This window comes from Osmerus mordax, chromosome 14, assembly GCF_038355195.1.
Source record: "Osmerus mordax isolate fOsmMor3 chromosome 14, fOsmMor3.pri, whole genome shotgun sequence".
In the NCBI taxonomy this organism is placed as follows: Eukaryota; Metazoa; Chordata; class Actinopteri; order Osmeriformes; family Osmeridae; genus Osmerus; species Osmerus mordax.
This window is the reverse complement of record NC_090063.1, coordinates 17,307,935-17,320,729: the sequence shown is the minus strand read 5'-3', so window position 1 is coordinate 17,320,729 and position 12,795 is coordinate 17,307,935.

Sequence of the window (12,795 nt, the reverse complement as noted above, 5' to 3'; positions counted from 1 at the left end):
AGAGAGAGGTAACAGAGAGAGAGAGGGGGAACAGAGAGAGGGAACAGAGAGAGAGAGAGAACAGAGAGAGGGAACAGAGAGAGAGAGAGAACAGAGAGAGAGAGAACCTCAGTAGAGTTCACATCAGAGCAGAACGGAGGAGTTCATTTGTGTGTTGGCTTCTGTAATGGGCCTCCCAGCTCAGGCTGTCCAGATCCCTGCCTCGCCCTGCCTCACCCCGCGCCCTGCCTCACCCCGCGCCCTGCCTCACCCTGCCTTGCCCTGCCTCACCCCGCGCCCTGCCTCACCCTGCCTCGCCCTGCCTCACCCCGCGCCCTGCCTCGCCCTGCCTCACCCCGCGCCCTGCCTCACCCTGCCTCACCCTGCCTCACCCTGCCTCGCCCTGCCTCACCCCGCGCCCTGCTTTGCCTCACCCTGCCTTGCCCCGCCCCGCCCTGTCTCGCCTGGCCGGTAGTTAAGTCAGGAGGGGAGTTTAAAAGTCAGGGCATCTGATTGGTCCAGTGTGTGTGTGTGAGGAGGGGGTGGGGGGTGGGGTCTCTAACACACAGACAATTAAATGTTTGAAGTGGCCACTGTGCGTGAGAACGCCAATAAAGGCGAACTCCCACCTGTATCATCCTGGCTTACTGATCAAGTCAATACTGGAGCACATCATCCCCTGTATGGACGAGGGGGCATGATAGAACACACCTGTGTGTGTGTGCGTGTGTGTGTGCATGTGCGTGTGTGCGCACTATGGCAGCAGACCCCCCCAGCCAGAGGGCCTGTTTAGCCAGCAGAGATGAGATCAGATAACACATGTTCTTTTTAATAACCACACACACCCTAAACCCCTTTATCCAGCCGCCTCTTGGTCCACACACACACAAACACACACGCACACACACACACTGAGTAATGGGATTTTTACAAGCAAATCATTATTATTGTTGTTCCAAATTGGTTTAAAGACAAAAATACCTATAGTAATGGTTTGATGTGACAATTAATAAAGCGTAAAATATAAAGTTTTTTCAAAGACTGATCATTAAATAAACATGTACTTGATTTTGTGAGGTGTTGCTGAGATCAGTGTTTATGTTCATAAACTCCAGTCTTCTGAGTCTTCAGTTTGTTTATGTGTTAATAAACTCCAGTCTTCTTGAGTCTTCAGTTTGTTTCCAGTGGTTGTGGCCCCCAGCTTTACAAAGAACCTGATCCAGCTTTAGCCACCGTGGACACGGACTGCTACATGTGGCTCTGACACCGGGCATGCTACACCGTGTGTGAGGGTGAGGGTGTGTGTGTGTATGTGAGAAAGTGTGTGTATGTCTGTGTTTGTGAGGGTGTGTGTGTGTCTGTGTATGTGTGAGAGGATACATGTGTGTGTGTGTGTGTGTACAGCTCATGCAGAGCTGCTGTTTAGCAGTTCAACAGCAGAGCTTATGGCCCGGGGCAAGAGGAGGAGGGGCCGAGGGGGTGGCTGGTCCTGCACAATGAGACACACACACACTCTCACACACACACTCTCACACACACTCTCACACACACTCTCACACACACTCTCACACACATTCTCTCACACACATTCTCTCACACACTCTTTCACACACTATCACACACACACTCACACACACTCTCTCACACACACTCTCACACACATTCTCACACACTGTCACACACTCTTACACACTTTCACACACTCTCACACACTCTCACACACTCTCACACACTCTCACACACTCTCACACACTCTCACACACTCTACAGCTATCTCGGTCCTGATCAATACATGACAGGAGTAAATCTCCGCCTCGACCAGCCAATCAGAGGGCTAGTTGGAGGATTGTTCTTACGGGGAGATGGGACGGTATGATGTGAATCCTCAACGACCCTAACAACGGCCATGGCAACAGCCTGCGGCGCCGGACGCCTGGGGGATTATGGGTAAAAAGCTGGAGAACTTGGCTGCTGTGTCTGAGACACTCTGATGATGAAGGGGTTCTGGTTCTGTGGGGACAAGGAGTGTCTTATCGCTTGTGGGTGTTGTTAGGGTTGAGGTGTATGCGTACGTTTGTGTGTGTGTGTGTGTGCGTGCATGAAGGTTGTCTCAAAACACTGCGCTGAAAACTCCTTTTAGCAGTCCTCAAGTACTTGAGATAAAACTGTGAGACAGAGAGCAAGGGAGAAAAACAGAGAGACAGAGAGAGTGAGGCAGGGTGAGAGAGGCAGGGAGAGAGAGGCAGGGTGAGAGAGGCAGGGAGAGACAGGCAGGGAGAGAGAGGCAGGGAGAGAGAGGCAGGGAGAGAGAGGCAGGGAGAGAGGCAGGAAGAGACAGGCAGGGAGAGAGAGGCAGGATGAGAGAGGCAGGGAGAGAGAGGCAGGGAGAGAGACTCACAAGCTGAGAGAAAGAAACACAGGCAAAGAGAGAGACTCGCAGAGAGACAGACAGGCAGCGAGACTCGCAGAGAGAGACAGACAGGCAGAGAGACTTGCAGAGAGACAGACAGGCAGAGAGAGAGAGGTAAGCACCTTCCTCTCTGCTCAGTCGTCCAGCTAGATTTGATTGGCAGGTGCCATTAGAGTTCTGATGATGGACGGACTTTATCAGGCCCCATCCTGCCAGGCATGAGACACACACATAACCACTTGCGTGTACACACACACACACAGTCGTTGTGAGAGATTAGCTGGAGGTTAAGTGGGGTTGGTAGTAAAACCAAATGCTGAGGTTACAGTGTCATCCAATCTTAATGACAGCTAGCATACTTAGCATTAGCCTCCTGTAGCTAGCCTGCCTAACATAGCCTCCAGTAGCTAGCCACTGAAAGCCAGTATTACCTTCACCCTTCAAACTCTGACCCTTGACCCCAACATCTCCCTTGGAAGGCCTACCACTAGAGGGGGTGACATTCCCTCTGACCTGTACCCTGACCCCTGGTTACCTTGGTGAAGGAGGTAAGCTGTTCCAGCTGCTGTGTGGCCAGGCCCAGTCTCCCCTGGAGAGCGTCCAGGGCCAGGGAGCTCTGCTGGGTCAGTCTCCCCTGGAGAGCGTCCAGGGCCAGGGAGCTCTGCTGGGCCAGACCCTCCAGCTGTCTGGTGGCCGTCTGCTCCAGCTGACTCTGGGCACGCTCACTGGCGCTCACGCGGGCCTGGAGGGCCTCCACACGCTGGGACTACACACACACACACACACACACACACACACACACACACACACACACACACACACACACACACACACACACAGACAGACACACACACAAAGTGAGACCCAGGTCTTAGAGGCAAATAGATCCAGATATTGACTGAACAAAAAGAAAAACCAAAAAAAGCTTTTTTTCCCAGGAACGTTGCTGTAGATATCCTGCACTGGAGTGTGCAGGAAGTGACCAGGAGGGGCTGGCAGGTGTGAGGTGAGCAGGTGTGAGGTGAGCAGGTGTGAGGTGAGCAGGTGTGAGGTGAGCAGGTGTGAGGTGAGCAGGTGTGAGGTGAGAAGGTGAGCAGGTGTGAGGTGAGCAGGTGTGAGGTGAGAAGGTGAGCAGGTGTGAGGTGAGCAGGTGTGTGGTGAGCAGGTGTGAGCTGAGCAGGTGTGAGGTGAGCAGGTGTGAGGTGAGCAGGTGAGCAGGTGTGAGGTGAGCAGGTGTGAGGTGAGCAGGTGTGAGGTGAGCAGGTGTGAGGTGAGCAGGTCAGCAGGTGTGAGGTGAGCAGGTGTGAGGTGAGCAGGTGAGCAGGTGTGAGGTGAGCAGGTGTGAGGTGAGCAGGTGTGAGGTGAGCAGGTGAGCAGGTGTGAGGTGAGCAGGTGTGTGGTGAGCAGGTGTGAGCTGAGCAGGTGTGAGGTGAGCAGGTGTGAGGTGAGCAGGTGAGCAGGTGTGAGGTGAGCAGGTGTGAGGTGAGCAGGTGTGAGGTGAGCAGGTGAGCAGGTGTGAGGTGAGCAGGTGTGAGGTGAGCAGGTGTGAGGTGAGCAGGTGTGAGGTGAGCAGGTGAGCAGGTGTGAGGTGAGCAGGTGTGAGGTGAGCAGGTGAGCAGGTGTGAGGTGAGCAGGTGTGAGGTGAGCAGGTGTGAGGTGAGCAGGTGAGCAGGTGTGAGGTGAGCAGGTGTGAGGTGAGCAGGTGTGAGCTGAGCAGGTGTGAGGTGAGCAGGTGTGAGGTGAGCAGGTGTGAGGTGAGCAGGTGTGAGCTGAGCAGGTGTGAGGTGAGCAGGTGAGCAGGTGTGAGGTGAGCAGGTGTGAGGTGAGCAGGTGTGAGGTGAGCAGGTGTGTGATGAGCAGGTGTGAGGTGAGCAGGTGTGTGGTGAGCAGGTGTGTGGTGAGCAGGTGTGAGGTGAGCAGGTGTGAGCTGAGCAGGTGTGAGGTGTGAGCAGGTGAGCAGGTGTGAGGTGAGCAGGTGTGAGCTGAGCAGGTGTGAGGTGAGCAGGTGTGAGCTGAGCAGGTGTGAGGTGAGCAGGTGAGCAGGTGTGAGGTGAGCAGGTGTGTGGTGAGCAGGTGTGTGGTGAGCAGGTGTGTGGTGAGCAGGTGTGAGGTGAGCAGGTGTGAGCTGAGCAGGTGTGAGGTGAGCAGGTGTGAGGTGAGCAGGTGTGAGGTGAGCAGGTGTACCTTCTTCTCCAGGTCCTGCCTCAGCCCGAGGCAGGCTGCCTCCTGCTGGCTCTTCTCCCTGGAGGCCACAGCCAGCCTGCGCTTCAGGGAGTCCACCAGGGCCCTCCTGTTAGAGGCCTCCTCTGTTAGCACCTTCACCTGGAGGAGGGAGGGAGGTCATCAATGTGTGCTCATGGTCTGAGGTTGTGGTTCTGGTTCATGTTCCGTGGTGGTGGTGGTTCCTACCTTGTGCTCCAGGTGGCTCAGCTCTGCTGCGTGGCTCTTCTCTCTCTCCTGCAGCAGCTTCATCCTGCTCTTCAGCTCCTCCACCAGCTGCCTCTTCATGCTGCCGTCTCTCTCCGCCTTGCTCGCCCTGGTGACGGGGACGCACACACACGCACACGCACACACACACACACACACACAGTACACAGGTAAATAGAGATGCACGTACACAAACGTACAGACACATCCATGCAGGCTCACACACGTACATGTAAATACACACATGTAAATACGCTCACATACATTCATACAGTAAACACTACATGTGTACATACACACACACACATCGGTGCACAGACTTAGAAATGCACACTCTCCCACAAACACACACATGCAGTTTGGTGTCCCTGTGCAGGTTGTGGGGTGTGACAGCTCATTACGACAGCTAAACACAGTGTCGCTAGGAGACCAGATGAGGATGGGGGTGGGGGGACGGGGGGGGGGGCAGGAGGAACGTCTGTATAACATCATCTAATATCTCTGCCGTCCCCAGCCTCAGTAGCATACATTAGCGTCTGACACGGTTAGCGGTGCCGGGGAGGCCGGGGGGCTGGGGGGGGCGCTGGGGAGTGCTTCTGGTAGACGGATCTGGTGTCTTCAGGGGAGCACGCTGGGAAAGAGGGCCCATGCCAGCCTGCATCACACGCTACGGCACTCCAGTGACCGGGAGAGATGAGGTAAATGTTGCGCCGCTGGAATTGTGTGGGTGTGTGTGTGGTGATTTATTATTGTATGAGAGGAGAAGCTACACTCTATAAGTGTGTGTGTGTGTGTGGGGAGGTGATTTAGAACGGTAGGAGAGAAGCTACACTCTGTGGATGTGTGTTTTAAGGGCCTCCGTACCTTCAACATCTGACAAACCACGCCGAGTCACTTCCTGTTACTAACCACGCCGAGTCACTTCCTGTAACAAACCACCCCGAGTAACTTCCTGTTACAAACCACGCCGAGTCACTTCCTGTTACAAACCACGCCGAGTCACTTCCTGTTACAAACCACGCCGAGTCACTTCCTGTTACAAACCACGCCGAGTCACTTCCTGTTACAAACCACGCCCCTTGGAACTGCTCAACAATCAATTTTTCTTTAGTGGAACTACTTTACACACGGGAGAATGTGTTGTAAATCAGCTTTCAGGACCCGCGATCAGTCTCTTCTTCTGCGGGAAATGCTGCGACACAAAAAAAAAGAAAAAAAAGAAAAGCAAACCCCTTTCCGGTCTTTAATGAATGTGTTTTTCCAGTTCAGAGCAAGCGAGCGATCAGTGATCTCAGACTGGAAGATAAACAGCTGATAGAGTCAACGAGGCCTGAGCAAATGCCCTCGTCTCCCCCGGTAACCTCGCCCGCGGCGCTCACTAGATAAATGTGAGCTTGTCTTATTGGAGTGACATTAGATGAGATGAGAGCTGGGCCCAGCTTGGGGACTTGGGAACGGACACCCCAAATAGATTGGGTCACTAATGAGAAAAAGCAGCGCACATCGTGTCTTTAACCTGACGGCTGGCTGGCTCTCCCCCTCTCTCTCTCACAGTCTCTCCCCCTCCCTCTCTCCCACTCTCTCCCCCTCCCTCTCTCCCAGTCTCTCCCCCTCCCTCTCTCCCACTCTCTCCCCCTCCCTCTCTCCCAGTCTCTCCCCCTCCCTCTCTCCCAGTCTCTCCCCCTCCTTCTCTCCCCCTGCCTGTCTCCCTCTCTCCCAGTCTCTCCCCCTCCCTCTCTCCCAGTCTCTCCCCCTCCCTCTCTCCCAGTCTCTCCCCCTCCCTTTCTCCCAGTCTCTCCCCCTCCCTCTCTCCCAGTCTCTCCCCCTCCCTCTCTCCCAGTCTCTCCCCCTCCCTCTCTCCCCCTCCCTCTCTCCCAGTCTCTCCCCCCTCTCCCTGCCCGTCCCCCAGTCTCTCCCCCGCTCTCTCTCCCAGTCTCTCCCTCTCCCTCTAACCCACTCTCCCCCTCTCTCTCTCCCAGTCTCTCCCCCTCTCTCTCCCAGTCTCTCCCCCTCCCTCTCTCCCTCAGTCTCTCCCCCTCCCTCTCCCCCAGTCTCTCCCCCTCTCTCCCTCCTCCTCTGTGTTGACTTAAGGAGGGTGAGTGGAAGTTCCTTGCCACAGGGTCTCCACAGTGCCTCCCTGATGCTAATGGCAATTAGCCCTATAACATTTATCTTAGACAGACCCCAGAAGACTCCCAAACAGAACAGGATGAAACAGGAGGAGGAGGGGGGATGTGTGGAAGTTCATGAAGGAGTGTCTGATGTGAATTTATGAGTGAATAGAAGAGTGGGAGAGAGAGACAGAGAGAGAGAGAGGTATAGAGAGAGAGACAGAGAGAGAGAGAGGTAGAGAGAGAGAGACAGAGAGGTAGAGAGAGAGAGACAGACAGAAAGAGACAGAGGGTGAGAGAGAGAGAGACAGAGAGAGAGAGACAGAGGGTGAGAGAGAGAGAGAGAGAGAGAGAGAGAGAGAGAGAGAGAGAGAGAGAGAGAGGGTGAGAGAGAGAGAGACAGAGAGGTAGAGAGAGAGAAAAAACATTGTAAGCATTGTGTGCCTTCTCTGTTGTTCTGTATTTGCAAATAGTAATTGAGACTTTAAGTGATACAAACAAGGAGTATGTGTTTGTGTATGCAGGTGTGTGTATGTGTCCATGTGTCGGTGTTTTAAACAAAGCAAGCATAAACTACACGAGCGAGACAAACACAACAGTGTGTGTGTGTGTGTGAGATGAAAGAGTGGGGCTTCATAAATAAGACAGTGGCATGGAGCCGGATATTGACTGAGGACACGTTGGCGCACTTTGAAAATCCCCTTCTTCTCCTTCTCCTCCTCCTTCGCTCCTCTCCTCCTCCTCCCTCGCTCCTCTGCTCCCGTAAAGCCGGACTCGTCCGGGGCTGAGGAGCGCCTGCCCAGATGTATATTTCAGAGACGTCTAGACATGCTTTTCATTCTGAACAGGGTCCCTCTGAGGAGAGTGGCGAGGCAGGGATGGAGAGGGAGCGTGTGTGTGTGTGCGTGTGTGCGTGTGTGTGAGCCCTCGAGACGTGATGCTGTCGTGGAAACGGAGAGAGGGATCTCCGCTCTGTCGGAGTGTGATCCTGGCGTCTCTGGTCACACAGAACACCATGGTCGTGTGATGGTACACACAGGAACACTCTCCTGCATGTGTTACTGACTAGGGCAGGGGGAAGAGGGAGGGAGGGAGGGAGGGAAGGAGGGAGGGAGGACACACTGCACAGTAGCAGGCTACACTACAAAGACTCATACATGTTCCACTGCAGCTGAGAGCAGCTGAGTGAGTGTGTGAGTGTGCTACCCAAACACGACCATCGATGAAATAGAAGAGCTTGAAAAATGATTAATGGACGGAGGGATCAGGGGAGGGAGGGATGAGGGGAAGGACAGATACGGGAGAACGGAGGGATGAAGGGAGGGATGAAGGAGGGAGGTAGACAGATCTCAAGCTCCTCTTTGTTTGAGATGGTAGATCAGAACCGAGAGATGAGAAGGACCAGCTTTCTGACTGCTGCACTGATGGCTGCTTTGTGTGAGGGAGTGATGGGGGGGGGCAGTCATTAAGGCCGGTGTAGACCCCTTGGGGGGGCGGTGCAGGGGCAGGGGGCGGGGGGGTCAGGGGCGGGACAGGTTTTTTGGTGTCGCGAGAGGAGATGATCCTTCGTCCGGCTCACACACCCGATCAATAACCCGGCTTTGATCACAGCACACTGCCTTTCGTCTCAGCACGCTGGCAGAGTGACACACACACGCACACGCACACACACACACACTCAGTAGAAGGGATCCATGCAGTGCTGGAGTGCAGCAGACAGAGCTGCCACATGGTGGAATCATCACTTCAGATGAGAAGAACAAGAGAGAGAGAGAGAGAGAGAGAGAGAGGAGAGGGGGGAGAGAAGGGGGGTGTTAATAAGGAAAGAGGGAGGGAAAGAGAAAGACAAATAGACAGAGATAAAGAGAGATAGATTGTGATATAAAGAGAGACAGATGGAGATAAAGAGAGATATACAGATAAAGAGATAGCGATATAAAGTGAGGCAGAGAGAGAGATACAAAGAGAGTGATATATTGAGAGAGTGGTAGATAGAGAGTGGTAGAGAGAGAGAGGAAGAGAGAGAGGCAGAGAGATGAGGAGAGAGAGGTAGAGAGATGAGGAGAGAGAGAGGTAGAGAGAGAGAGGTAGAGAGATGAGGAGAGAGAGGTAGAGAGAGAGGTAGAGAGAGGTAGAGAGAGAGGTAGAGAGATGAGGAGAGAGAGAGGTAGAGAGAGATGAGGAGAGAGAGAGGTAGAGAGAGGTAGAGAGATGAGGAGAGAGAGGTAGAGCGAGAGGTAGAGAGAGACTGACTTTTCCTGCAGCTTCCTGTGTGTGTCCTCCTTCTCCTCCAGCTGGCCTCTCAGGACTCTGTTAGCAGCTGTCAGCCTGGACACCTCCACACCCAGAGCCTACACACACACACACACACACACACACACACACACACACACACACACACACACACACACACACACACACACACACACACACACACACACACACACACACACACACACACACACACACACACACACACACACACACACACACACACACACACACACACACACACACACACACACACAGAGGGAGGGAGGGAGGGAGAGTCAGGGTGGATGACAGGTCCCCTGACAGGATGGAGGGTGTCACACGCACTAGAGATGACATCTCAGCTGGGATGTTACTTTACTCTGTGTCTGGTAGCTGAGATGTTACTTTACTGTGTGTCTGGTAGCTGAGATGTTACTTTACTGTGTGTCTGGTAGCTGAGATGTTACTTTACTCTGTGTCTAGTAGTTGAGATGTTACTTTACTCTGTGTCTGGTAGTTGAGATGTTACTTTACTGTGTGTCTGGTAGCTGAGATGTTACTTTACTCTGTGTCTGGTAGTTGAGATGGTACTTTACTCTGTGTCTGGTAGCTGAGATGGTACTTTACACTGTGTCTGGTAGCTGAGATGTTACTTTACTCTGTGTCTGGTAGCTGAGATGTTACTTTACACTGTGTCTGGTAGCTGAGATGTTACTTTACTCTGTGTCTGGTAGTTGAGATGTTACTTTACTCTGTGTCTGGTAGCTGAGATGTTACTTTACTCTGTGTCTGGTAGCTGAGATGTTACTTTACTCTGTGTCTGGTAGTTGAGATGTTACTTTACACTGTGTCTGGTAGCTGAGATGTTACTTTACACTGTGTCTGGTAGCTGAGATGTTACTTTACACTGTGTCTGGTAGCTGAGATGTTACTTTACTCTGTGTCTGGTAGCTGAGATGTTACTTTACTCTGTGTCTGGTAGCTGAGATGTTACTTTACTCTGTGTCTGGTAGTTGAGATGTTACTTTACTCTGTGTCTGGTAGCTGAGATGTTACTTTACTCTGTGTCTGGTAGCTGAGATGTTACTTTACTCTGTGTCTGGTAGCTGAGATGTTACTTTACTCTGTGTCTGGTAGTTGAGATGTTACTTTACTCTGTGTCTGGTAGCTGAGATGTTACTTTACACTGTGTCTGGTAGCTGAGATGTTACTTTACTCTGTGTCTGGTAGCTGAGATGTTACTTTACACTGTGTCTGGTAGCTGAGATGTTACTTTACACTGTGTCTGGTAGCTGAGATGTTACTTTACACTGTGTCTGGTAGCTGAGATGTGGTTACTTTATTGTCAGTAAATTCTTCTTTTCCTGTATCACACAACCACACCCCCCCACACAAACACACACACCCCTCCCCCCCCACCACACACACACCCCTCCCCCCCACACACCCCTCCCCCCCCCCCCCACCCCACACACACACACACCCCTCCCCCCCACACACACACCCCACACCCAGAGGAGTGTGAGGACATGCTAGCCTGTGATCAAGGGGCTGATGGATATGTGGGTGAACATCTTGTCATGTCTCTGGGGGAAATCTAACTACTACCACTGTAACTATGTCTGACAGCACACACACACACACACTTCCCAAAGGCACTGTTCCCTCTTCACCTCAGATGACATGTCAGGTGTGTGTTCCTGTGACAGCAGCAGGAAGGCTGTGTCTAATGAGCCACTGATAACGTTAACGGTGTTGTCGTGGCAACACCTGGGACGAGCGTTGCGTGTTATACACAGACACACAAAGCATAGAGATCAAGAGACCGACTGGAAACAAGGTTACCTTTGAAATCGCTTGCTCGCCCGCCTCCTTCCCTCCCTTTCAATCTCTCTCTCTCTCTCTCACACACACACTCTCCCTTCCTCACCTTTACTCTGGTGTTGAGCTGCTTGACCCCCCCCTCCAGCGTTAGGGGGGCTGTGGAGGATGGGGGGGGGTTCCCTCGGGGGCCCTGGTGGTGACTGGAGGGGCGGTGGGGGGGATCTGCCTCCACTTCTCCAGCTCAAGCTCCAGAACCTTCTTCTGGTGCTCCACACTGGCCAGGTCAGAGGTCAGCTTCTACACACACACACACACACACACACACACACACACACACACAGAGAAAGAGAAAGAGAGAGACACACACAGACACACAGAGTAAACTGCAAGGTAGTAGTACAGAGTAAGTAGTATTGTGTATCTGTGTGGGTGGTGTGTGTGTGTGGTGTGTTTGTATGAGTGGTGTGTGCGTGGTGTGTGTGTTAGATGAAGATTTCCCTTTTTATGCTAATTAAGATAGAGTTGCCCAATCGACGGGCTCTAATTCTCTGCTGTGATTGGCAGGAGTAATGGAACCATCCCTCCAGAGAGAGGGGAGAGAGGTGGAGAGAGAGAGAGAGAGAGAGAGAGAGGAGAAAAGAGGATAGAGAGAGGAGAGAGAGAGAGGATAGAGAGAGGAGGGGAGAGAGGATAGAGAGGATAGAGAGAGGAGGGGAGAGAGGATAGACAGAAAGAGAGGAGGGGAGAGGAGGGAGAAAGAGAGGGGGCAGAAAGAGAGAAAGGGGAGAGAGTAAAAGACAGATGAGTGTGTGAGAGAGAGAGAGAGAGAGTCTCTTGTAGTAAACCGTCTAAGCTTCCTTCCTCTGTAGCCCAGGGTATCAGCCACAGTAAACTCAGTAAACACAGTAAACACCACTGTGAAGCGTGTTCATGTGGACGGAGCATGTGTCTGTCTGTCTGTCAGTCTGTCTGTCAGCCTGTCTGTCTGTCAGCCTGTCTGTCTGTCAGCCTGTCTGTCTGTCTGTCAGCCTGTCTGTCTGTCAGCCTGTCTGTCTGTCTGTCTGTCAGCCTGTCTGTCTGGGTGTCTGTCTGTCTGTCTGTCTGTCTGTCAGCCTGTCTGTCTGTCTGTCAGCCTGTCTGTCAGCCTGTCTGTCTGTCAGCCTGTCTGTCAGCCTGTCTGTCTGTCAGCCTGTCTGTCTGTCAGCCTGCCTGCCTGTCTGGGTGTCTGTCTGGGTGTCTGTCTGTCAGCCTGTCTGTCTGTCAGCCTGTCTGTCTGGGTGTCTGTCTGTCTGTCTGTCTGTCTGTCTGTCAGCCTGTCCTGTCAGCCTGTCTGTCTGTCTGCCTGCCTGTCTGGGTGTCTGTCTGGGTGTCTGTCTGTCTGGGTGTCTGGGTGTCTGTCTGTCTGTCTGCCTGCCCGCCTTTCTGGGTGTCTGTCTGTCACAGCAGACACACACACACACACACTGTTCCTCACACACACACACACACACGCACACACACACACACACACGCACAGGAAACCACAGAGTCCCCAGGCTGTGTCTCAGCTCTGCATACAGAGAGCTGATATCCGGTTGCCTGCCGACACCTTTTAATAGAAGCTCCCATGTTCTGGGTTTCCTGCTGCATGAACACACACACACCACGTCACATGATACCTGAACGGAGAGAGAGAGAGAGGGGGGGGGGGGAGAGAGGGAGAGCACATCACCCGTGTATTGAGAGTGGCATTGATGACACTTCCTGTAAGACAGGCTTTGATTTCAGGGCCATTTTCAGCCCTGCTGAGAG